Source organism: Dasypus novemcinctus, chromosome Y (assembly GCF_030445035.2).
Source record: "Dasypus novemcinctus isolate mDasNov1 chromosome Y, mDasNov1.1.hap2, whole genome shotgun sequence".
Classification (NCBI taxonomy): Eukaryota; Metazoa; Chordata; class Mammalia; order Cingulata; family Dasypodidae; genus Dasypus; species Dasypus novemcinctus.
This window is the reverse complement of record NC_092216.1, coordinates 16,716,135-16,742,511: the sequence shown is the minus strand read 5'-3', so window position 1 is coordinate 16,742,511 and position 26,377 is coordinate 16,716,135. Positions and strand designations below refer to the sequence as shown.

Here is a 26,377-nt window from a genome sequence, read left to right as displayed (position 1 = left end):
GTAATGAAAGCAACAACTATTTTGAGAAATTGTTGATGGATAATAGGTCTCTTTTAAGTGTGATTGGTTTTTTGAGTTCTTGTGTTCCTCGTAGTCATTGTCGGTTGTTTATATATTTCTGTGAATTTGTCCACTGCTTGTAGGTTGTCTAATTTGTTGACATGCAGTTTCTCTTAAAATCCACTTAGGATCCTTTTTATCTTTCTGTGGGCTCACTCATAACTCACCCACCCTTCACTTCTGACTTTATTGATTTGTATCTTCTCTCTTTATTTAAAATTCTATTCTACCTGAGGGTTTGTCAATATTGTTGATCTCAAAGAATCTACTTTTGATTTTGTTGGGTTTTCTCTGTTGATTTATTGTTGTTATTGTTCTCTATTTCATTTATTTCTGTTCTAATATATTAAAAATGTAGAGGATTCCCATATGCCTAACCTCTTACCCCTCCCACACTTTCCCACATTAGCAACATCCTTCATTAATGTGGAACATTTGTTACAATGGATGAATTGGAGCATTGCCACTAAGTGTAGCTTATATTTTACATTACAGTGTTAAACTTTCACACAAGTTTGTAAGTTATAACAAGATACATAATGGCCTGTACCTGTCATTGCAAAATCATGACAATTCCATGGTCCCCAAATGCCTCCATAATACAACTGTTTTTCCCTCTCTCTCCCCTCAGAATCTCTGGTGGCCAGTGCCTCAACATCAGTGATGTAAGTTCACAGTAAGTTTGTGGTACAATAACAGTAACTCTACTCATGTCCATCGTTCATTCCTGAATCCTAAGGATTCTGGGATTGTGATGCCAACTCTGCCTCTAATTGAGAGGGGGCTTAGATCCCATGGGGGCAGATGGACAGATCTATCTTGCTTGCAGTTATAGACTCTCTCTGTTCCTTGGGATGGTCATTGTCCATCATCATGTCCTTGTTAGTTGTCGTAGATGAGTCTAATGAACTAGAGATTAGGTGATGTAACTTTTCTGAGATTCAGGGCCTGATGGGCACATGGAAAGTGGAAAAATTTAAGTCTCTTAGGCATGAACAGCATAAACTATCAACTCTAGTGATGTGGGCTATGGGTTGGAGGCTCTTTTTCTCTTTGGAGATAACCTTAACCTAAGCTGTCTGTCTTGACTTGTGGGTGTGGGATGAGAGGCTGCAGTCCTGCCCTTGGTGACCATGGCAATGACTCCAGTCCCAGGAAACAGTTTATCAACGCAAACTCTATGAACTTTAAATAGTCAGGGGAAATGCAAACCAAATGTGCTAAAAGCTTATCTAGAATATATGAAGTCCATGCTAAAAGCTTAGCTAGGATGTAGAAAATATATGCTAATTCAAGCCTATTGAGAACTGAAACAAAAGAACAATTTGGCCTTTCCTCTCTGTATAAAAGGGACTAAAAAATCTTGTTCGGGGCTCGGGATTGAAACTCCTGAGTCCAGCTGGCTATCAATAAACCATTTTTCTTTCTCAAAATCATTCCTGAGTCCTGGCCTTTCTATATGCAAATCATTGAACCTCTCTCAAATTCTACAGCACTAGTACCAACTATAGTTCAAATATAAGGGGCAGGTGAGACAGATGGAGGGAAATCACCACTGAGTCCATCTCTGTCATACTGAGGTGCATGAATTCCAAAGTAGTGCTCACTAGCAGGGAACCAAACTCCTGAGCTGTGAACCCTATCATCCAGGTTATGGATGTTTCAAGAACCTTCAGGAACCCCACTATTTGAGGCATTATTTACTGTGGTAGTCAATGAGATCCTGTGAATACATACATAAATGTAACTTTTGTAATGGTCTCCCCACTCACTTTGAAGTCTCTTAGCCATATAAACTCATTTGCCTTTCCTTTTTTCCCTTTTTGGTCAAGGTCTTTTTCTAGGTGCATTGCTACTTTGTGCTTGGTAGTAATCCTTTGGTGCCAGGGAGGTTCATCCTTAGGAGTCAAGCTGAGGTAATATGCTGAGTTTGGCTTTGAGAGAGGCCACATTTGAGTAACAATGAGTGTTGGAGTTGACAGACCCGAGGGTATCAGGAATGAAGGGCAAAGAAAGATTGGGTTCAGGGGATCTGCAAGCATTGAAGTCTCAAGCTCATTAGACAAATTTATTAATCTCAGGGGCTTGCTTATATACCCCAACAGGCCATGAGAAGCAGGAACTATTCTAGCTAACTATTCCCATTACCTCATTCTTACTAACACAGTGAATTAGATAGTTACCAATGTTCATAATGTTCTACTATATTATTGAAACAAATATACTCATTAATCTTGTTGCCCAGGTTACTTGAGATATCAAGTCTGGGTTCTGCTGGAATGTTATGTTTCCCAGAGAGATTAGCCACCTGCACGTATATCTGACCCAGAGGTCAGAAAGTAACTTGCTTCCATGGAAACAGCATGCCTTTGTTTCCCAAATTTCCCCCTTTTGTTTTAGTCAGGGTGGCTGTGCCTGTCTTAGGCTGCCCTCCTCTGAGAGTCTTACCTGTCATTGACTACCAGCCAAGTTCTCTGACCATGGGGAACTATATCAGATTTTTTGCAAGTACCAAATTATTAGCTTGTCCCATTGCATCAGCATGGTGCAGGTTTCGGCATATTTCTCATCCCAGGCAAATGACAACAATGAGCAACAAGATTAATACACAAAATCCTATTCCTAAAGCTGATAAAAATGTTGAGACTTCCACCAATCTACTGGATTAAACTTATTAAAATGAGAAATTAAATCATTAAAGATATCCTTATCTTCAGCTACATAAATCTGATTTTGAGACATTTCTAATATCTTTTTCTGTAATTCTTCTATCTCTAATGACATATTACTTTTATGACCTATCAAATGATTTTTAATCTTTTCCCAAACAAATATGGAATTATTATAAGCAAGTGGAGTAATACAAAAGTTACTTTCATTCCAATCACATTTCAATCCCCTTAAGTTTAAATTATACAATTGATCTCCAATATGCAAAACAGCTGATTCTAAATTATTACCTCTACTGTTTAATTCTCCATCAATATATTCTTGACTATGCCATAAGTCACTAGCATTCTTATGCCATTCATGCACGTATTGTTGAGTCTGCACTGTCTCATGCAAGGCTACAGTAGCTGTAGCGGCAGCTGCAGTGACACCAATCAGTCCTAATATGCCAGCTATTATCAGCCCCACAAATCATTTCGAGTGCTTCAGGATTTCTTGAGCCACATGGAACAGCAGTTGACTCTCAGGTGATGATTGCCAAATTCAGTTCAGTCGCACTGGAATCCATACTCTGCGCCGCCTCTGAGCCATTGTAATGAAATCTCCATTCTGTAAAATGTTCTCAGACAAACAGGTATGCAAAGCCCCACTTTTATAAAATAGAGCATTCTCAGTTATAGTCAATTTTCCAACCACAAACACATAAGGATCTCTTACACATGCCTGAAGATGATAATTTGATCTAAATGCAGATATTGACCCCTCTTACTATTATTCTCAATCCATTCTATAGTAAGAGCTATTCCTAGAAAAACTTTCCAGGGATTCTTTTATGTATAGATGTAATGTTACACTATGAAGAAGGGATCTGTTTCCCTTTCTGTTTCTAAATATTATTATTTTTAGTGAAAATTATTTTTTGTTGTCCTTTACTATTTAGACCATACCAAATAAATCTGTTATTATATTCAATGGGACTTCCCATAGGGGCACTTTCCCACACTATTCCATAGGAATCATTAAAATGACAGCTCCTCTTCTTATATGGCACTTTTGCCATCCTTCTTTATCCCTACTGTCTTTTTGTGGATAATCATAAGTAGGATTTTTGGTCATGAATAAATTGGAAGAGGGAAATAAAGTCACAATAAACTGAGTATTATTATTTTTGAAGATAATTATGGCCCAATTTTTAACATACATACAGGAAGGATGGTTACCAATGCATAAGGGTTGATAATCAAATGATAATATGAGTTTATCAATTCTTTCTTCTTCTTCATAGGGTTTAATTGGCAGTCGATCATCAGTTTGTCCAGGGAATATATGGATCTTCTTCCGATATATATGAAAGAATGGATCTTTTCGGGTTAACACTCTAAGTAATGGGGGGTTAGGTATATACACCCACTAAGTGTAATTACCAGCAGCTTCCTCATTACTTACGATCACCATCATCAGAAGTTGCAGGAGACCCATCTCTTCATTCTGGGGTTTAATCCTCTTCACAGGTAACCAAATTTGTTCTCCATTTTCTGAAATGATAACAGCATAGCCTCACCCCCATACTTTAATCTTGTCTTTTTTTCATTCATTGCTTAAAATATCTTTTCAGAATATTGGTTGATCTTCATTTCCTGCATCCACTGTAGATGTTTGACATTTTCCAAAGTGACATTCCACAGGTGTCAATGAATTATAAACATTAAGAAAATTTAAAGTAAATAAAACTTTTGCCAATTGACCTTTTGGTGTTATAATACCATCATCTCCCCCTTTTTGTTTTAAAAACATAGTTTTTAGAGTATGATGGCTGTGTTCAACTATGGCTTGACCTGTAGGATTATAAGGAATGCCAGTAACATGTTCAATACTATATTTTAAACAGAAATATTTAAAGGATTTACTAATGTAAGGAGGTCTATTATCAGTTTTAATTTTCAGAGAGCATCCCATTACAGCAAAAGCAGACCATAAGTGTGAATGAACATGATGAAAACGTTCACCACTTTGTGCAGTAGCCCACATAAAATGAGAATAAGTGTCAATATAAACATGAACACATTGTAGTTTACCAAAGGATGGTATGTGAGTAATATCCACCTGCCTTAATTGATTAGGAGTCAGGCCTCTGTGATTAGTTCCAGCCTGAAAAGGCACCACTGTTAGTGGTCCACAAGTAGGACAAGTGCGAATAATTTCTTGCACCTGTAGTCTTGTTAACTTTTGATATTTATTTCACAGGCCTTTAGCATTAATGCAAGTTAAAGCATGGTAATCACAAGCACTTTGTAAACACTTTACTAATAAATCAGCTCAAGCATTATTTGCTGTCATAGGACCAGGCAAAGAGGTATTAGAGTGTATATGAGTAATGTAAATAGGATGCTGTCTTAACCTAATGAGACATTGCAAGTTAGTGAAAAGTTGAGATAACTCATCAGTAGCAAAGATATGAGCTCTTTCAATATGCTTGACAGTAAGACATACATATTCAGAGTCAGAGAAAATGTTTAAGGGCTCTCAAAACATTTGTAAAACTTTAATGATGGCTGAAAGCTCTGTGCGTTGAGCAGATGAATAAGGATTTTGCCAAACCTGTTCTTTTTGAGAATTAACACATGCTGCTTATTATTATTATTACTATCAGTAAATACTGTACAAGATGGTTGGGCTGTGCACCTAGTCCTGAAAAGCACTGTAAAAGTTTATTGTTGTTGTTTTTTTTTTTACAGATAGAGGAATGTAGCTGGCTTGATTTGTCTAAGAAGACACTAAAGAAAGAAAGAAAGTCTTAGCAAGTTTTAAAACAAAGTGATAGCAATACAGCTGGACATTAACTTTTTGCAACAAACTAGCAGTGTTTGGGATTGCTGCATACTACAGTGTTGTTACTTTAATCTATGATAAGAGATTCTTTCTGTGACACATACTCTTTTATAATAATTAAAACCATAATTAACCACATTGTACTTCACTTTTATATTATGCTGAAATATTGGCAACTTTATACACTCTTAAGCATTAATAGAAACCTTTTACTCACACAACTTTAATTAACAGAGGGTTAAAGGAAAGAAAAAACTTGTTACTTTTATAACACTTTAAAACACTTTTTAATTTAAATTTTAACATATTAAATGAACTCAACTATTTAATTTTTCTTTCAAGGTAAAAGAACAAATCTCTTATAATTAGTTTGGAATAAAAGGCTATATTTATGATTTGATTTTGAGATAGCAGCTTTGAACATTATGTTTCTTTAAAAGAGATAAGACTTTTCCTTTTTTGAACACTGAGGAAATGATAAGGTTAAAGCACAAGAATCTATTTTGATAAAATAGGCTTTCTTTGTATACTGATTATTGAGGATAAGAACTTTTACCAAAAAGAGATTAATGATTTGAGAGGCTTTAAGAAAGAACAAAATTTTAACTTTGCATTAGTATACTACTTGATACTAAAGCCTTTAAAATTTTATAGATAGACCCATCAAATCTTATTCAACTTTAACCATAAAAATTTCTTTTCCATGAACCTTCTGCACTTTCAGTATTCACTCAGGCTTTGTTCCATATTTTATTCTTTCTTAATAACCAATCATTTTATCTTAGGACAAAATTATTTCCTGTTTCCTTAATAATAAAAACATATTTCATATAGCCACATGCAAAATTATCAAGCAAACTTCTTATAACACTGTCAGCACTAAACAAGCTTGTTAAAATAATAAACTTTTCTTTACTTTAAATACTTAGTAGCATGCAATATTAGAAACAGTTTCTTAGAAGCAAGTTGTCAAGGGAGGCTGGCTGTAGCAAAGCTTTTCTGTTATAAAATTACCTTTTATTATTATTATTATTAATTCAGGTTTGTTTAATAATGACCTTTTGGAATTACCACTTAAACACTTTAATTTAAACAATGCTTCATAAGACTTTTTATAATTATTTATAACCATATAGACTATAATTATATAATTTTAAGACAAATTTTACCTTTACAGAACACATTTCTTTACTTAAAGTTACCACAATACTTTCTACAACTTGCCACATGCATTTAAGTTCCAAGAGTTTATGAAAATTAGCCATCCTGCTTTAGGACAAAACACACTATTTGCAAAAACTTATTAAATTTCAGTTAGCATTCTCACAAACTTTTAACTTTTTAAATATTCATTTAAGTTTTACATCCTTCATATTATCCTGTGAAGAAAAATAAGCTATTCATTTTAATCTAGGCAAGAACAACTTTTTATAAAAGGACTTATAGTAATTTTGTTAATCAAGACATGATTTTTATCATTGCAGAGATCTTATTAACATTTAAACTTAAGTATTAATATAAGCACTTATTTAATTTTTGGCCATTTGAATAGAGCTCTTTTATAAAGTTTTATTAATTTATATTACCATCCGGAGGTATCAAAATATACACTGACTTTGAATGAATACACAAACAGAATAATCACAACACAGTAAAAGAAACATACAGTTTACAATTAACCCATAATTCTTACTTTCTTGGTATAGCTGTTTTTAAGTTCTCTGTAATATCACATCTTAGATTTTACCTTTTAAGATTTCTTCTGGAATCCATGTTGCCTGTAACATGCAAGCTTGTGCTTGGAAACATTTTTATTAGTTATCAGCAATCAGTTAAGATAATTTGAGCAGCAGAAATGTAGCTAAACTCTTATTTAGCAGTTTAGACAGACCGTTAACACACATTTTTGGATTATTACTCTATAAGACTATACTGAGACTTGAAATTCAGGAGTAAACTATTGATTTAAAACTGAAAATTCCTTTTTAAACCCTGATAAAAATTTTGTACTAATTTTATTATCTTGGTTAAATACGCCCAATTAGAATTAGCATGAAAACAAAACAGAATACCAATGTTGCCACGTTTTTCTCTTTTTTCAGTGGCTTAACTCTATTAACCCCAACTAGCCCACAGCTACATTGTCATGTAGACAGCAGGGGGTTTAAAGAGTTGCTGCCAGAACAGTTTCTTTATTTTAGTTAACACTTAACAGAGCGCTTTCTTACAAGCCTGATTTCACTAACAAGGACTTTATTTAGTATCTTTACCCATTTTAAATCTTTCAATAGTTTAAAAGATATTGGCTCAGGATGAAACTCAATACCCCCTTGCAGATTCTTTGTATCTGGTGGTATCGCATGTAATGTTACAGTGAAAGCAGATAATAATTGTTTAACATAAGGCAAAGCATTGGCAACATCTGAAAACATTTCTAATTTAGGCTTAGTAACAGAAGACAATTCAGTAGGTGCAGAGGATTGTACTGGATACACAGAATATATTTCATTAGGACACTTCACTGAGCTTTTATTGATGAAAGGGTTAATATCAGGATGGGGGAAAAAACCTGATGATTCCCCATTTGTCTCAAGTTCCTGTTCTTGTTCCAATTTACTTTCTTTCATTTCACATTTACTTATGGGCTTAGAAAATATAGTAATTTCATCTTTCTCTCCTTTAGACTGTAAAGGATCTAAGGCTGCCACTATCTGGTGGCATAAGGCCCATGCTGATAATGGAATGAATTCCCTTTTTTGATATGCTCTTCGTAAAGCATTCATTACATGTTTCCACTGTTTCAAATTTCAAACATTACACTCCTGAGTCTGAAACCAGTAACAATGTTTCTGAACTAAGGCAAAAAGCTCAAGTAAATCTGCTGTTTGTTTTTTTTAATTTAATTTTATTTATTCATTTTTTAGAAAATATAACATTAAAAAAATATGAGGTCCCCATTCACCCCCACTGCCCCCACCCCACCACTCCCCCCACAGTAACACTCTCCCCTATCATCATGAAACATCCGCTGCATCTGGTGAATACATCTCTGGGCATCGCTGCACCCCATGGCCAGCTGTCCACACCATAGCCTACACTCTCCCATGTTCCATCCAGTGGGCCATGGGAGGACATACAATGTCTGGCAATTGTCCCTGCAGCACCACCCAGGACAACTCCAAGTCCCAATAATGCCTCCACATCTCATCTCTTCCTCCCATTCCCTGCACCCAGCAGCCACCATGGCCACTTTTTCCACACCAATGCCACATTTTGTCATGAATCTGCTGTTTTTACTGTGATGCCAACTGTAGGTAAAAGTGTTTTTAAAACTTGTGAATATTCTTCCAAGCATCCTGGCTGATTACCCATACCCTGATGCTAGTGGAAACAACATTAAAATATATTAACACACTGCAATGCCAAACCCAGGTTACTGCTGATTGATGCTCTTACCTTAAAGAAGGCTTTTCTGTTTCCGCATTCCTGATACTGTTGTGGAAGAATCTCTGCTGAAGTTATTGCCTTGGGCCCCACATTGGGCAGCACTTGTTGGAGTCAAAGGACCCAACAGAATTGGGAATGAAAGGCAAAGAAATATTGGGTTCACGGAATCTGTGAGCATTGAAGTCTCAAGCTCATTAGACAAGTTTATTAATCTCAGGGGCTTGCTTATATACCCCAACAGGCCGTGAGAAGCAGGAACTATTCTAGCTAACTATTCCCATTACCTCATTCTTACTAGCACAGTGAATTAGATAGTTACCAAAGCTCATAATGTTCTATTATATTATTGAAACAAAGATACTCATTAATCTTGTTGCCCAGGTTACTTGAGATATCAAGTCTGGATTCTGCTGGAATGTTATGTTTCCCAGAGAGATTAGCCACCTGCAGGTATATCTCTAGGGACAGCATGACCCAGTAGTCAGAAAGTAACTTGCTTCCATGGAAACAACATTCCTTTGTTTCCCACAAATGAGGCTCTCAGGAGGTATCTCTTAGGTAAAATACAATACTTGGCTAAGATTAAATTTCAAAGGAAAGACTCAAAATCACCCACTGGGGTCATAACTTCTGTCACTTTTATTGAACCTGTCATTGGTGGTAGGGTTGGTGAATACTCAGGAGACTTGACTCTCTGGACTGGCATGTGCTGTCTAGGACCTGAGACTAAGCAGTGTTGCAACACCTATGCTCTGGCTCATTGGGTTTACCCAGTCAGCTAACAGGAAAGTGAAGATGGGTAACCACCACACCAGAGAACCGAGGGTGCCTACCATGGCAAGCAGGAAAATCCCATCCATCAGGCAGGTGGAATCTAAGCCCCCTCTAGATTTAGAGGTAGAATGGACATCACAATCCAAGGGCTGACAAGATAGAGGAATAAAATATGGATTAGAGTGGGCTTACTGATATCCTACTATAGAACTATTGTGACTCAAACAATGCAAGAAATTTTATCCTTGATGTGGAGACAGTGGCCACAGGAGTTGCTGAGGGCTGAGAAGGGAAAGAAGAGATGTGATGTGGGGGCATTTTTGGGACTTGGAGTTGTCCCGAATGGTATTGCAGAGACAAATGCTGGACATGACATATCCTGCTTTATCCCACTGAATTGCCTGGAGGAGAGTGTGAGCTACAATAAACTATAATCCATGCAATGTAGCAGTGCTCCAAAATATATTCACCAAATGCAATGAATGTGTCACAGTGATAAAAGAGGTTGTTGATGAGGAAGTAGTGGGGGGATGGGTGTAGGGTATACAGGAAACTCATATTTTTTAATGTAACTTTTTTTGTGATCTATGTATCTTTAAAAAAAACTAGGGAAAAAACAACAACCCATTTCTGAAAAAAAAAAAGGAATGATTCATAGTACAATCATCAACATGGACCCAAGAATGGTCCTTCCTCCTTCACCAGTCCCTGCCACTGTACTGAGCATTCTTGCTCTGCCATTAGAAGTTGTGGCAGAACTCCCCAGGATGGGAATTGGATATTCTTTCAGTTATCCTGTAGATCTCCACCCACCATGACAGTGCCCCATAAACACTTGAACACATTTATATGACTTATAGTTACGCCCCAGGTGAAACTCTTCCCATGCCTCCTCCATCACATTTTATATAAGGTGTCAGATAGTGCCTCTCTCTCAATCTTTTGAATATGAATATCCAGTTCTACAAGCACCGTTTGTTGAAGAAGCCATTCTCTCCCAGTTGAGTAGGCTTGGTGGCCTTGTCAAATATCAGTTGAATGTATATGTATCTATAGCAGAACTCTCAGATCAGTTCCACTGATCAGTTAGGCTATCCTTGTGCCAATAACATGCAGTTTTGACCACTGTAACTTTGCAGTATTAGGTCGGTGCAAAAGTAATTACTGTTTTCCATTGTTTATGTTTCTTATTTGATATTGGCATATATTCTTAAATAAATGTGGTTATGTTACATACATCATTTTAATGTGCATTTCTCACTTTATTTTTTGCTAAGAACTTATTACTTGCTGTTTATATTTATTTTAAACTGTGGAAATGATGTTAGCAAATTTGATAAATTTTCTTATGTGAGTTCAGAATGGTTTGTAAAGCAGCAGAGACAACATCAACAACACATTTGTCCAGGAACTGCTAGTGAACGTACAGTGCAATGGTGGCTCAAGAAGTTTTGGAGAGGAGACAAGAGCCTTGAAAATGAGGAGCAAGTGGCCAGCCTACATAACTTGACAATGACCAATTCAGAGCAGTCATTGAAGCTGACGCTCTTACAGCTACATAGGAAGTTGCCAAAGACTCAAAATTGCCCATTCTGTGGTCACTGAGCATTTGAAGGAAATTGGAAAGGCAGAAAAGCTCTATAAGTGGGTGCCTCATGAGCTGACCAAAATAAATTTTTAAAAAGTCATTTTGAACTTTCATCTTATTTTATTCTATGGAACAACACTGAAGCATTCCTCAGTCGGATTGTGATGTATGACAAAATGTGATTTTTATACAAAAACCAGTGATAACCAGCTCAGCAGTTGGACCAAGAAGAAGCTCCAAAGCACTTCATAAGTCCAAACTTGCATCAAAAAATGGTCATGGTCATTGTTGGTGATCTACTTCCAGTCTGATGCACTACAGCCTTCTGAATCTCAACTAAACCTTTACGTCTGAGATGTATACTTGGCAGATTGATGAGATGCACAGAAAACTGCAATGCCTATAGCTGGCATTGGTCAACAGAAAGGGTCCAATTCTTCTCCATAACAGTGCCCAACTGCATGTCTCACCACCAGTGCTTCAAAAGTTGAATGAATCAGGCTATGAAGTATTTCCTCATCAACCATAATCACATGACCTCTCCCCAGCCACTTCTGGAAGCATCTCAACAACTTTTGCAGGGAACACACTTCCACAACCAACAAAGTGCAGAAACTGCTTTCCCAGAGTTTGTTGAATCCAAAGCATGGATTTTTATGCTTATGGACTCAACAAACTGTTTTCTCATTCACAAAATATGTTTTGATTTTAATGGTTCCTATTTTGATTAATAAAATTTTATTTTTATTTCTCCCTCTCCCCCCTGTTGTCTGCTCTCTGTGTCCATTTTCTGTGTGTTCTTATGTCTGTGTTTGTATTCTTGTCAGTGGGACCAGGAATCTGTGTCTCTTTCTGTTGTGTCATCTTGAAGCATCAGCTCTCTGTGTGTGCAGTGCCACTCCTGGGCAGGCTATACTTTTTTGCAAGGAGTGGCTCTCCTTGAGGGGTGCACTCCTTGCATGTGGGGCTCACCTATGCAGGAGACACCCCTGTGTGGCATGGCACTCCTTGTGCACATCAGCACTGTGCATAGACCAGCTCACCACATGGGTCAGGAGGCCCTAGGTTTGAACATTTGACCCCTTATATGGTAGGTGGATGCCCTATCAGTTGAGCCAAATCTCCTTCTCTGAGCCTAGTTATAAGAATTTAAAATTCACAGTCTAAAACTGCAATTCCTTTTGCACTTACCTAATATGTTTTTAAATTAGGTAGTGTGAGTCCTCCTATTTTGTTTTTCTTTTTCAGTATGTCTCTGGTACTTGGTGCCACTTGCTCTTCCAAATAAATTCCACAGATAGCTTTTCCAATTCAGTAAAAAATAGTTTGGTAATTTTTATTGTGATTGCATTAAATCTGTAACTCAGTTAGGGTAGGATATACTTTTTAGTGAAGTTTAGTCTTCCTGTGCATGAACAGGCAATATTCTTCCATTTAGGTCTTTTTGATTTCCTTTAACAGGGTTTTATAGTTTTCTGCCTAAGAGCCATTTACATCTTTAGTTAAATTTGTTCTTAGGTATTGGAGACTTTTCATTGCTATTGCAAATGACTTTTTTTCCTTGATTTCTTCATTTTTCTTCTTTCTTAATATAAGTGTTTAGGGTTATTATTTTCCCTCTCAGCCTTTGCTGTAACCCATAAGTTTGTTTTCTATAGTTAATTTTTTTTACTAATTTTTAAAGAAGTTTTGGTCTCATTTTCATTCATCTCAAGATATTTACTAATTTCCCTTACAATTTTTTCTTTCATCCACTATTTAGGAGTGTGTTGTTTAGTCTCCACACATTTTTTAATTTTCTCTTCCCAAATAGTTCTGATTTCCAACTTAATTCCAGCTTCAAGGTGCTTTGAATAATTTCATTCCTTTTATTTCATTGAGACCTCCTTTGTGACCCATTATGTGGTCTATCTCAGAGAAAAAGATCTGTGAACATTGGTTTAATCCACTGATTTGGCATGCAGTGTTCTGTATATGTCTGTTAGGTCCAGCTGGTTTATAATATTGTTCAAATTCTCTCTTTCCTTGTTGATCTTCTGTCTAGTACTTCTATCTAATGATGTGAGTGTTACATGAAATCTCCAACTAATTATTTTAGAGATATCTATTTCTCCCTTCAGTTTTGCCAAGTTTTGCCAGAGTTTACCTCATGTGTTTTGGGACACCTTTGTTAGCAGCATAGCCATTTATGAGTTACTCCTTCCTGGTGGATTGTCCTTTTCTTAGTATATAATGACCTTCTTCTAAGTCATATAACACTTTTGAATTTAGAGTCTTTTTTTTGTCTGACACCATTAAAACTGCCCATGCTCTCTTTTGGTTGATGTTTGCATGGAATATCTTTTTCTAACCTTTCTCCTTCAGATGGTCTGTTTCTTTGGGTCTAAGCTAAGTTTCTTATAGACAGCATATGGATGGCTCATGTTTTTTTATCCATTCTGTCAGCCGATTTCTTTTGATTGTGTGTTTAATCCATATATTCAATTATATTATTGATAAAACATTATTTACTTCCACCATTTTATTGTTGGCTTTTATCTTATTTTCTTCTGTCTTTTTAATCTTTTGGTTTTCCATTCTCCATTGAAGTCCTCCCTTCTATACTCTCCTCCAAGCTTCTCTTTCTTTCCTGTTATTAATCTCCCTTTATTGCTTGCTACAAAGCCAGACTCTTTTAGTTTATGTTGGTGCATATTTTAAACTCATTTTTCTATTTGAAGGACAAAATTACTAAATAATGAATTCTTCGTTTGCATTTTTTTTCTTTCAGATTGTACAAATCTTTTTATTTCCTTGGTTAAATTGTTCCTAGATATGTATATGGGGACGGGGGGGGAGGAAGGGGAGGGGGGGGGAGGGGGTACTTGTTAAGTCTCGTTCCCCAGAATTTTGCTGAATTTATTAGCTTTAGTAGGTTTGAAGTTTTCTGTGGTAATTGCATAAATCATCACATTATCTGCTTCTTTACCATTTTGGATATTCTTTATGGCATTTTCTTGCCTTGAAATTTTTTCTAGTACTTTTGGTATAAAGTTTATTAACAGTGATGGAAGCAGACATTCTGTCTTTTCACCCTCAAGTGTTATAGTAATACTTTAAATACTCTCTTAAAGTGGTGAGTTATTTTCCTGGGCTGCTTTTGGATATTCCTCTGTCAGCTTTTAGCAGTTTGAATTTGATGTATTAAATGGTAGTCTTTTTTTTGCTTATTGTATGTAATATTGTATTGTAATCCTGGGTCTTTAAAATTGTTTTTTCAATTTGTGTGTTTTTCTTTGTGTGTGTTTTTGGTTTTATTTTTCTGAAATTTATTCCTTCCATTCCTTTTTTTTAGTAACTTGTATAACTTGCAAAAATGTGTTTGTGAAATCTCCCTTACACAATGCACCAATTTTTATCTCTATTCTTTGGTTTTAGCCTTTTATTTTATTTTTTAGAAATAGGTCCCTGAGTTTCTTACATTTGTGCATAGTTTGTGCATAGGTGGTCAGCTAATTATGAGAGCAAGTGGTTGTGCCATTAGTGTACTGTCATCTGCTTATGGAGCTTTGTATAGATTGGGGAATGTATTTGAAGTTGCAGGCAGTTTTCAAGTCTTCCTTTGCTTTAGATTTTCTTTGGACTCTTTCTACCTTAAAATATTTTTTTGCTAAAGAAATAACAGCAGTGTTACTTTTTCACTTGTCTCCTTACTTGCTAAATGATAACCTCTGAATTGTAATTTTGATGATGTCAGTGTTTGACAATGATGATAAAGAGTGGGTTTTTAATTTTTCTGCCCACGTCCCTTTTTTGTGGTATTTTGAATGTGATTTGAGTACAGTATTTGGTATTTTTATTTTATGGAAACAGTTTATTCAACTGAAGAATTACTGTTAAATTATTTCTGTAATTATTTCTTTACTTTCTTATTCACTAATTAAAAACCAAATTGCATCCTTTTGCGTTCTTACTCATTCTTTTAAAATACCTGATTTTTAAGTAAACAAATTAATCATAAGTAATATTTTTACTTAGAAACATTGTATTCAGAGATGTTTTTTTAAATTATAGAATTGTATTTCACAGGCATCCTGGCTGACTTCAAAAGTTAAAATAGCTTATAAAATAAATTTTTATTATTTTATACTTTGACAAATTTATTTTCATGTGTAAGTAAAATGACTTTATCCTTGCCTTTGAAGCAATCACCAGCTTAAAAAGAACAATTCTAAAATGTCTCTAGGGTTTAAAATTTCTCTTTCATATTCTGAACATAATATTTTAACATTTCCAAGGCAAAGTGTTAATAATGGGGTGTATATGGAAACTTTACGTTATGCATGATTTTTCCATAAACCTACAACTTCTGTAGATATAAAGTACAAAATAACTATATCCCTCAATATTAACTGAATAACTGTTGTTGGAGCAAATTATTCTAGGATATTAACTGAATTGTTTCAAATTTTTAAAAATAGCTGAACTCTAACATCTAAGTTAAATATAGTATGCCAATATTCTAGAAAGCTTAAAAATATATTAATGTTTAAATAATCTTTCAACAGTATTTATTTTTGATATGTTGTTATTAGAATCATGTGGAAACTATTAAATTATTGTTTGCCTATCCCCGTATTTCTTAATTATTATTGCTGAGAAATATGTTTTCTTTTTCAGTAAAATAAAAGTCTTCTCAGAGCAGTTTGTGACTCTAAGGCTATAATCTAAGCAGAATTATTCATCTTATTTCATTGTGTAATTCATCCCATGAAATAACTTTCCTCTAAATTCAGTACTATGGTAACTTCTCCCTCAAAATACTTTTCCAGTATGATCATATTCTCTAATTAGCTGAATTTGGGGAAACTTACCTCTATATCTCTTTATAAATCCTTAGTGGAGAGATGCTATATTTCAAGTGTCTTTAGACATATGAGTGGAATCTGTGGAATCTGTTTCTTGAAATATATTCATAGAGTTAGTAATTTTGCCTTTGATTAAGGATTACTATTGTCTTAACAGTTTTAATGGTGATTTTCCTTTTTAAGTTGGTGCTGGGGATTGAACCCAGAACCTTATTAGAGAAAAGCAGGCATTTCAAACATTGAGCTTCACCTGTTCCCCTTGATGATTTTTAAAGATTAATGAATATATAGTTTACCTTTATTAAATGTATATATCTTGGACCAGTGATTTGGTTCATTTTGATTTGTGTCCTTGGCTTTAAATGATAATGACCATAGGAATGTGTTTCTTCTTTTCATTTTTCAGTTATGATTTTTAATATTCAAATATTTAAATCAAAGTTGAAAATTTAAATTTTAAACCTATTTTTGCTTTCTGTTTCTTTCTAGGAGCTTCAGAGAGATCAGAGTTCACATTTGGCAGACCCTAATGGTGAACAATCTCTGTTTCACTGGACCTCCCCAGAATCTCCAATCAGCTAGCACTAGTATTCAAAATCAGAAGGGACATTCCACCCTGCCTAGTAATTCATTAACAGAGGGATCTGCTCTCAGTCCTTTCACCTCTCACACGGCTACCTCAGGTGTACAACAAGTCATTACTCTTACCAAAGAGAGCAGCAAGCCGTCAAGAAATACATCCTTAGTGCCTGATAAGAGCAGGCACAGTGAAGGGTCATCCGATGGCTGTGCCAGTGTCAAGGAACATCCTAATCATGTTCATCAGCTGATACCAGATGGTTCTTTCAGTCCTAACCATGGAGATTCCATGTCACCAAATTTACTAATTTCAGATGATTCTCGGCTTTCCACCTTGATGATTGGAAAGGCCAGTGACAATGTAGATACCAGACCCTGTGACAAATAACATCTTCCCAGCTATTTGTACAAAAACTGGCGATTCTGTTACCTCTTCACCATCTTCAGCCATTTCCACAGCAACTCCGTCTCCTAAGTCAACTGAGCAGATGACCACACAAAGTGTTCCCAGCCTTAATAGTCCTCACTGTGAGCTACATAGAACCAATGGAGAAGGGGTAGAGGACTCACAGAGCCACAAAGAAACAGATTTCCCTCAAATTAGCTACAAACCTAGTTCTCAGATCATACCATCAGTGTCTGTGTCCATATATTCCAGTTCAGCAGAAGTACTGAAAGCATGCAGGTTAACGTGGGTATGTTCCTCACAAAGTGAAATTGTTGACTAATGGTCCCATTAAAAAATCTCATTTATAATTTGAATCACCTAAGAAATGCAAAGTTCACCAAAGGTTGATATATTTACTTATTTAAAATAACAGCTTAATAAGGTTCTTGGTTATGCTTCAGTCTTCTGGTTATACCTTATCAATGTATGTGATGTGACAAGCATTTGGGTAATCTGAGATATGTCTTTGTGTAATGCCATTTCCCTCTTCTGATTTCTAGGATTATAAGTTTCAGTGTGATTGACTTTATTTTGAAGATTGTCACAAAGCTTAAATCATATTTCATAGATAATTGCAAGGCCTGGAAAACCCTACTACTCATTTTCTTTTCTGGAAGTTGTTGGAGTTTCGAGTAGATATGAATCTCATTGATTATTAATATTCCACTTTGTTTATATTTGAAAAAACATTTTGTCTCATTTGATGAGGTAATAAAATGGGCACAGAGGAGGGGAAAACAGAAAGAAAACATGAGAGGTCTGTTAGTCATTCTGAAGAGAACAGCCATGTTCAGCCATTTCTGTGGCTACATGGATTATTCCAGAAAGTGTATCTCTCGGTTTACTAAAGATACCCACCTCCCACCCCAAAAAGGAAGGGGAAGGAAAGAGGAAAGATTGTAGAAAGGAAGGAACAGTTTATGAAAAATTGGGGTAAAAATTATTTTGAGGCTGAGAAAGAACCAGTAAGAAATGGTATTTGTCATGTCAGGTCCATATTGATTCTTTCAATAATATCTGTACTAAACAGAAGTCTGAAAGTAAAAAGAAGTGATAAAGAAACATAGACTTTATGATTTAATGTCCCTGATTAAGAAACTTCATGAGGAAATATAATTAATTGTACATGAGTTTTATCTGTAAAGTAACTTTTCATTTCTCTACCAAATGATAAACTTGGAATTTTAAAGAAAGCTATATTTAAAAAGCACTTTTTAAAAGAAGTTTTAAAATATTGACTAATTTCTCCAATAACAAATAAACTAATGATTAAGAAGTTTTCAGAATGGGTTAAACTGTTAATCTTTTCCAAACCTGAGTTTTTCTTCACCTTCATTTTTTTCTCACTGAATAATTCTGGTGAGGTTCACTATTTTGTCTCCAACAATTTTAGGCATATACATGTTCAAAAAATAGTCTATTTCTCTTGTCAACAGGGCTGTCCTTTTGAATTAGGGTAATAGTATATTTTAAGGGAGAAAGATTGATATTTCCCATAGATTAGTGGCTTTCACAAAAATTCCTAATTTCTGACTTGGCCATAGGTAGTAAATATTTGACATATTAAAAAACTGCTAGATAAGATATAGCACTATTTATTCTGAGTATTCTGTTCCTATATTCCTAGTTTGTCTTTTTTAAACTAGCTCTCATTTGTTTCATCTTGCTTGTGCAGTCAGTGCTGTAAATTGAAAGTATATGAATTACAGCACCTAAGATTCTCACAATATTCAAGTGATAGAAAACTTGAATTTGGCTCCCTTCTATTTGCTACATCTTTATAATACAGACATTTGCACTTTCCATTGATTTAATTTTCTATGTAACCACTTTTTTCTATCACACAAATGTACAAACTGCAGTGACTATACTGTTTATGCTTTCTAGTCTCATTTCTCATATCATGGATGTTGAATAAGCTTCAATTTTGGTAGCACGTAAGTTAGCATAAACATGTTTTCAAGTACAATTTTAACACTGGATCATTCTCAAAATCACTTCAAATAGTTTTTATGATATATTGCATCTTAACTGCTGACTATAAACAAGCTTCATGTAATCAAACAAATGAACCATATTTTGTTTAAAATATAAAAGTGACACGTGTCATAGGCAGTGAAATCAGTTTCTTTATTGTATAAATTATAATTGGCATTTTAATCCCATTAGTTTAATGAAGTTACTTGAATTATTCCTTTATCAGATACAGTGCAGCATTTTTCTGTTTGTTAAAAACAAAACACCTGTGCAGTTTATAATTTAGGTCCATTATGTATTTAAATTTCAAAATTTAATGTGTATCATACCTAACTCTAAAAATTACATGATCATCATGCATTGTGAAGAGATGTTGAAATTTGGGTAGTGCTATAGCTTATATTCTTAATTGTTAGTTATAACTTATTTAGTTTAATAAGCAATTTCACACTCTTGTATTTATAAAACAAAATTCAATAATTCAAGTGGTTGAATGCCTAACTCCCACATGGGAGGCTCTACGTTGGGTTCCCCTTGCCTTGCCTCCTGAGAAAAACAAAAAACAAGCAAAATAAATCAAACCAACTCAAGGAAGCTGAGTGCTGGCTTTAAAAAGGTAATAACCACCCAGGACAACTCCAAGTCCTGAAAATCCTCCCACATCATATCTCTTCTTTCTCTCCCTATCCTCAGCAGCTACTGTGGCCACTTTCTCCACCTCAATGCGAAAGAAAGAAAGGAAAGAAAGGAAAGAAAGGAAGAAAGAAGGAAGGAAGGAAGGAAGGAAGGAAGGAAGGAAGGAAGGAAGGAAGGAAGGAAGGAAGGAATTTTTATAGTAATAACCATTTAATAAAATATATATGTAGCAGAGCTATATCTAACTTCATGGGGAAAATTAAATATTTCATTGAGAGTTAATATCTAATGAAATTAATGGAAAAAACAAAAAAGGTAATAACATTCTTGAGTCAAAACTTTCAAGCCTTTGTTTTCATTAGCACAATGAAAAAGGGGTAGCAAAATTGACAAAGAGACAAATTTTACTAATGGTAATATTGATATCTAGACTTTTGGTGCAAGTTATTGTTTAAATATTTATTGGTGAAAACCAAAGGGTAAAAGATATTAAAGGAAAAATTGGGGTCCATATTTGTTCTTTAGGTTAGAGAATAAATTGGAAAATTATGGGTAAAGAGTGTAATTTTGTCATTCATTTATATGAAATGTAGATAATGTATTTTGTTTAATTTTTCTTAAATGATGTAAGAACTCAAATTATTTTAAAAATTATCAAATGTTCTTAATTACGAGTCCAAATATCCTGTAATTACAGTGTATTTGTAAATGCCCTATAATTAAACTGGGATTTAATTTAGGCTTTCTTATTTTTCTCTTAGTTTTCAAAATAAATATACAGCCCTTGTTTCTTCTAATTTTTAAAAAAGGAATCTTGGTAAAAACAGTTTGTCTAACAGCAGCATTTTGTTGGATAAATGTCCACCTCCAAGGTTACAGTCTACACCATACTCATCCTTGCCAAAGGACACATTGAATCTACTCACACCTGGTATTTATGTGAGCCCCAGTTTCTTAGAAATAAATGAAATCAGTGTTGGAATTTAATATCTTTAGAAAATAGAACACACTAATTATATATGTATGTATTTAAATCAGAGAGTATGCATGGACATATCTTGAAAGTTTTGGGGTAAATATGTAGTATTCAAGGGATGAGAATACCTGTCATCAATCCTCAGGCAAAATTCCTAATTGTATTTTTTTTAAAAGATTTATTAGAACACAGGCATGTATTTTATTTTAATTTACATGGAGTGTGTATGGTTGTTTTCATTCAAAATATAATGGAAGTCTACTTAAAGAACTCTCTGAAAATACTTAAAACAGTTAAAAATTTTAAGTATAACTTTGTGAACCATAATATTATAATGAGAGATGGATAATACCATTTAAAAATAAATCAAATTTTAAAATGAATTTATTTACCAGAGACATTTTTAGGCCTATTATATCATAATAATGAAAGTAAGGTCTCTTAAATAGTGTCTCTTAAATCAAGAGATAATGATAAAATATTAAAATTTATACCAATAAAATATCAATTGTTAGCATTCATTGTAGATTTTACAATGCCAGATGGATGAGAAAATGAATATGGAGTTGCTATTAATAATTAAAGAGTCATTTTTCTGAGATCTAACAAAATATTTAATTTTGCAGTTGGAAAATAAATGTGATGCTTTCTTTCCTCCATTACATCAATTTTGTACAAATCCTAACAACCCTGTTACAGTAATCCCTGACCTTGCTGGAGCTCTTAAGTTAGGTAAGCTTTTAAAAGTGATAAAAAGTTTGTATGTTTTCTCTATTATCTTTTTTCTATTAAATATTTTTAAATTTACATATGCCATTCATACATGAACATAATTGTATAGTAAAAATTGTGAACTTACAAGAGAGTCACGCATATCATCATACAGGACTTTTTTTCCCCCAGGATTTTCAGTTTTTATTTTGATGGTGTCTCCCCACACCCCTCTTCCCTTATATATATAACATTTTAAGCATATGATATAAATAGAAAAAGGTGAAATTATTGCTGAAATTTTAGAGGCATTTAAAATGTTTAATTTCATATAAACTATGCAAAGTTAGTGCTTTTTATCAGATAATAGAAGTTTTGAACATAGGAAAAAGATGAAATTAGACCCTACTTATAAATACTATACTTCTTCAGAGTACTGAAGCATTATGGTTAGATCCAGGGTTTCAAGGGATTGTTTTGCAAATTTGAGCATCACATGATTCAGTGAAATCTTTTAGGAAATGTCTGGAGCTCCATGAAGTGTTATTTCTTTTTTATTTTTTTAATACTTTTGAAATACATTTACAAATTTAATTGTAGTTACTAACAACACTTATTTATCTATGAAGATCTTGGACTTCACCAAAACTTTGGTAGGAGCTAACAATGAACATATGGTAGAAGGACACAGTTGCTGCAACCAGTAGATGAAAACTGGGACCCTACTGGAACAAAGAAAATATGGTGTTGTGAAAGTAATAGATCTCATACTACAATTGCTGAATATGTACAGTACCAGGCTGCCTCATTTCAGGAGTCTTTGAGAGTAAGTATTCAATATGGAGATTTTTATTGGAGTTGTAAAAGGGCACATGACCGCTGCAATATATTTGTTTTATGCATATAAATTATACATAAATTTTATAATTTGCAAACTTATTAAACAAGACTTTCACAAACTTTAACTTGATTAAATACACATGATTATATAGAAATAAAAATTAGTCTTAACAAGGCATCTCCCTCATTTGTGTAATATTTCTATTTAGATGGATAACCATTTCTATTTAATATTTGCTGAATAACATTGTAATTATGAAAGGAATTATGTGTGCATCTCACACATACAGGCATGTTTCCATTGTTTTTAATCTGAAAGACACTTCACCAAAAGCATTAGTATCGTAAGATGAATCTCAGTGGGAAAAGTAGAAATTTTACAGAAATGTCTCATAATTTGTGGGGAATAAAAATTATCAAAAAAGCATAACCATAGGATTGTTATTAAAGACTCAATAGACAGTAAATAGGTTTAGAATTACGAACCTTGTGAAATCTTTTGCAAGTAAAGTATCTATTGTGATTTTCCTATTAAATATATTTTAGTTTGTTTTTTCAGATCTCTATTAAACTATGAAACACAACTTCTGAATAGTATCACAGATTTAAAGTTGCAGAAATGTTATTTCTTAAATGCTCATCTTTATTGTTTTAAACTTCATCAAAATTTTATAACTGAAATGATTAAAACCTTTAAATTTTTAATCTGCTACTAGTTTATGTTTAGAAAATGTTTGAAAGTCAACCCTCAGTTCACATTTTTTAATCTGGTTGAAATAATTAAAGCAAATATTGTGTTCTTTTCTGAGTGATACTTAATAAAAGCTGTTAATGTAATTTTTTGTGAGTGGTAGAGTTCCCATTTTTTTAAAAAATGTTAATTGTTCTACTTTTGAGGTGCTTCAACTACAGGATTATGTATTGTCAGAAAAGAATAAGCAGCTAACAGAGATTAAGGTAAATTGTTTTACAATATTTGGAACTGAAAAAAGAGAAAAAATATTTTATTATCTTTTGCAGCAATCAACATTTAATGTGAAAAACTTCACAGATATTAAGGAAGTATACATTTTTTATTTTTTTTAATTTATTTCTTCCACACCCTACCTCCCCATTGTCTGCTCCCCTGTCCATTTGCTGTGTGTTCTTCTGTGTCCTTGTTAGGCCTCAAAGCAAGGCCTTTATGGATAACCAGAGATGGCATGAAGTAAACTTCAACATGAGAGCTAGGCAAACTCACATTTATTACATCCGCAGAGGTAAGGAGCCAAGGCCAGTCCAAAGTGACTCAGACCTGACTCCCCGTGCTGCAGTTTCACCCTTGCTTAAATATCCAAGTTATTACTTAGCATTTGCTTTATTAGTTTTTATACATATGAATGAACACACATAGTTGGTATATAATTGTGTGATTAGTATGCTCAGGAAATCATGCTTGCACATACATTCATGATCAAGAAAGGGGTGGATAACTCCTCCCCTGGGTGGGAATTTTACTATGTTAATTAAGCAAGTTGAAGTGAGGACAGCAAGGGGCTGTTTCTGTGCAGGTCCGGCCAACTGGTTGAAGCTGATTTTCATACTTCAATGCTTCAACAGGATATTCTTGACCACCAAAAGTGGAATTTGGCCCAAAGAGAGGGTTGCATTTCATTACCTTCTGATTTACATACAATTCTTTTCTTTGTATCATAGTAACAGGGAGAGAAACAAGTTACTTTCAGGTATTTGGTCATCCTACATCCATCATCCTCTTGCATTCTCAGCAACACCGTAATCTGTGTCTCTTTTGGTGCGTCATGTTGGTGCATCAGATCTTTGTGTGTGTGGCACCACTTCTGGGTAGGCTGGGCTTTATTTGCATGGGGTGGCTCAATGTGGGGCACCCTCCTTTTGCGTGGGGTCCCCCCTATGTGGGGGACACCCCTGCGTGGCACAGCACTCTTGTGCACATGAGCACGGAACATGGGCCAGCTCCACATGGGTCAAGGAGGCCCAGGGTTTGAACTGCAGACCTCCCATGTGGTAGGTAGATGCCCTATCCATTGGGCCAGGTCCACTCCCCAAGTAATATGCTATTACATATAGCATAATCTTTTTTCCCCTTAATTATTTTTACATTTCTCTTTCTTTTCACATACTGTTTTCATTTTTCATATCTTCTTAAATTTCACTTGCTATCACTGTAAAGAAAATTGATGTCATTTAGAAAACTTTTTCAAAGTAAATTTAGAATAGGCACATACTTCCCTTATAAATTATCCTATTACCTGAGGTTTATATTAACTTTATGACTGATGGGAAAGTTTAAGTAGTATGTTATTGAGCTTTGAGTTTTCTTGAGTTTTTCTTTAATGTGACCATTAAAGATATTTTCATATGAAATCAGCCTATAGAAAATTAGTTTCTGAACAAACACTACTCATGTAGAAATCAGCATTTATTCATGTGAATTAGGAAATGATATAATATTCTAAGCAGGAATATTTTTGCTTGAACTATAGGAAGAAAATGAGAAAAGAACTCATCAAAAAGACTATTTGGATAATGAATCCACATCTTCACATAATTATGTAACTTTTGGGGTCCATCATGATTTCCATTAAAAGGCATGAATTTAATATTTTCTCTCTTTTTTTTTAATATCTGGGAAGAGGAATATAGAACCCTTTAAAACCATAAAGTCTGGGACCAACATTGACCTTTCAAATGATAAAAAGTAAGTAATTTCATCAGTAATATTTCCTTGAACTAGAGCAAAGAGAATTAAGGACTGGAAATTGTCTAGTTTCATACTCTTTCATTCCCAGTCATTATTCTTTCACTTTATAAAGCTTTATCTAAAAGTTGTTGTAGTCTTAAATTATTTTAAAACATTCTGCAATTAGGCTTTTTCTTCTTTCTTATGAATATAAAATCCCTCATTATATGTTAAGTATAAAATAAAATATAAACGATTTCATCCATTTACTACATTCCTTTTTAAGTAATTATTTTTACACAGTATTTGTTAGAAATTTTTCTTGGGAATATATTGAATAGTCCAGTACTTTGTGAAACTGCAGTAGTAAAATATTTATAGATTTAATTGCTTTTCTGATTGGAACATGAGATTTATGAGGAAATGGCTACACTGTATCTCACAGATGTTTATGCCATGATTTTACTTTTAATCTACTATTTAATTTCAGCTAGAGAATACAGCTACATGAGTTGACCAAATTTCTTGCTGTTGTTCATGTGGTGCAGCAGGAAATGTTTTAAGCCATGTGGGTCATACCATACTGTGTGTGAATACAGTTCAACTCTTCATGAAGTTCCAGGGAGTCAAACACCAGGTGATTTTTGAGCTAACATATCTTGTACAATTGAAAAATTAGTTTATCAAATGTGAAATATGCAGGGAGAAAACAGATTCTTTCCATTTATAGTGAATGAAGTTCTTGTAATAGCTATATTACTTAACATATGTAAAAATGTTGAGTTAGTTTTGTAATTTAGGTTAGAGTGTGCTTTTATCCTTTTTACATATAATGACCTGAAACAGAAAATTGTAAACTAGAAATGGGTGTGTCATTAGGGTACTGACTGAATGAAGCCACTTATGACTTTATAGAACAAATCTTCTTCCTGTTTATTGCAAGATAATTGTTTTTCCAGAGGTTTTCCATCACATTTGAAATAATTTATTGTGTATAATCACAATGTCATGACCAGCACTTAAAATCTGTGATATACTTATATTTTGTTCTCTATTATGTTTCATTTTTCTAAAAATGTAATTCACAATTCCCTAATGTGTAAGTTAGCAAACTTGTTCCGTAAAATCATATAGTAAATTCCTTAAGGCTTATAAGGCAAGAGGTTAAACTGAGGGCATTATGTAAGTCCTAGCATGTAAAACAAGAGAAAAATCTCATTTCCTGAATTTGTATTGGTGAGTATCAAAATACAATAGTTGCGTGTAGTTTTTCTGGTAAAAGTTCTTGTTTAAC

General features: G+C 34.2%; 1 pseudogene; it reads left to right on the top strand.

The window, feature by feature from the left end:
• Positions 1-25,731, top strand: part of LOC139438266 (lysine-specific demethylase 6A-like) — a 67,481-nt pseudogene extending 41,750 nt beyond the window's left edge.
• Positions 25,732-26,377: the final 646 nt, after the last annotated feature.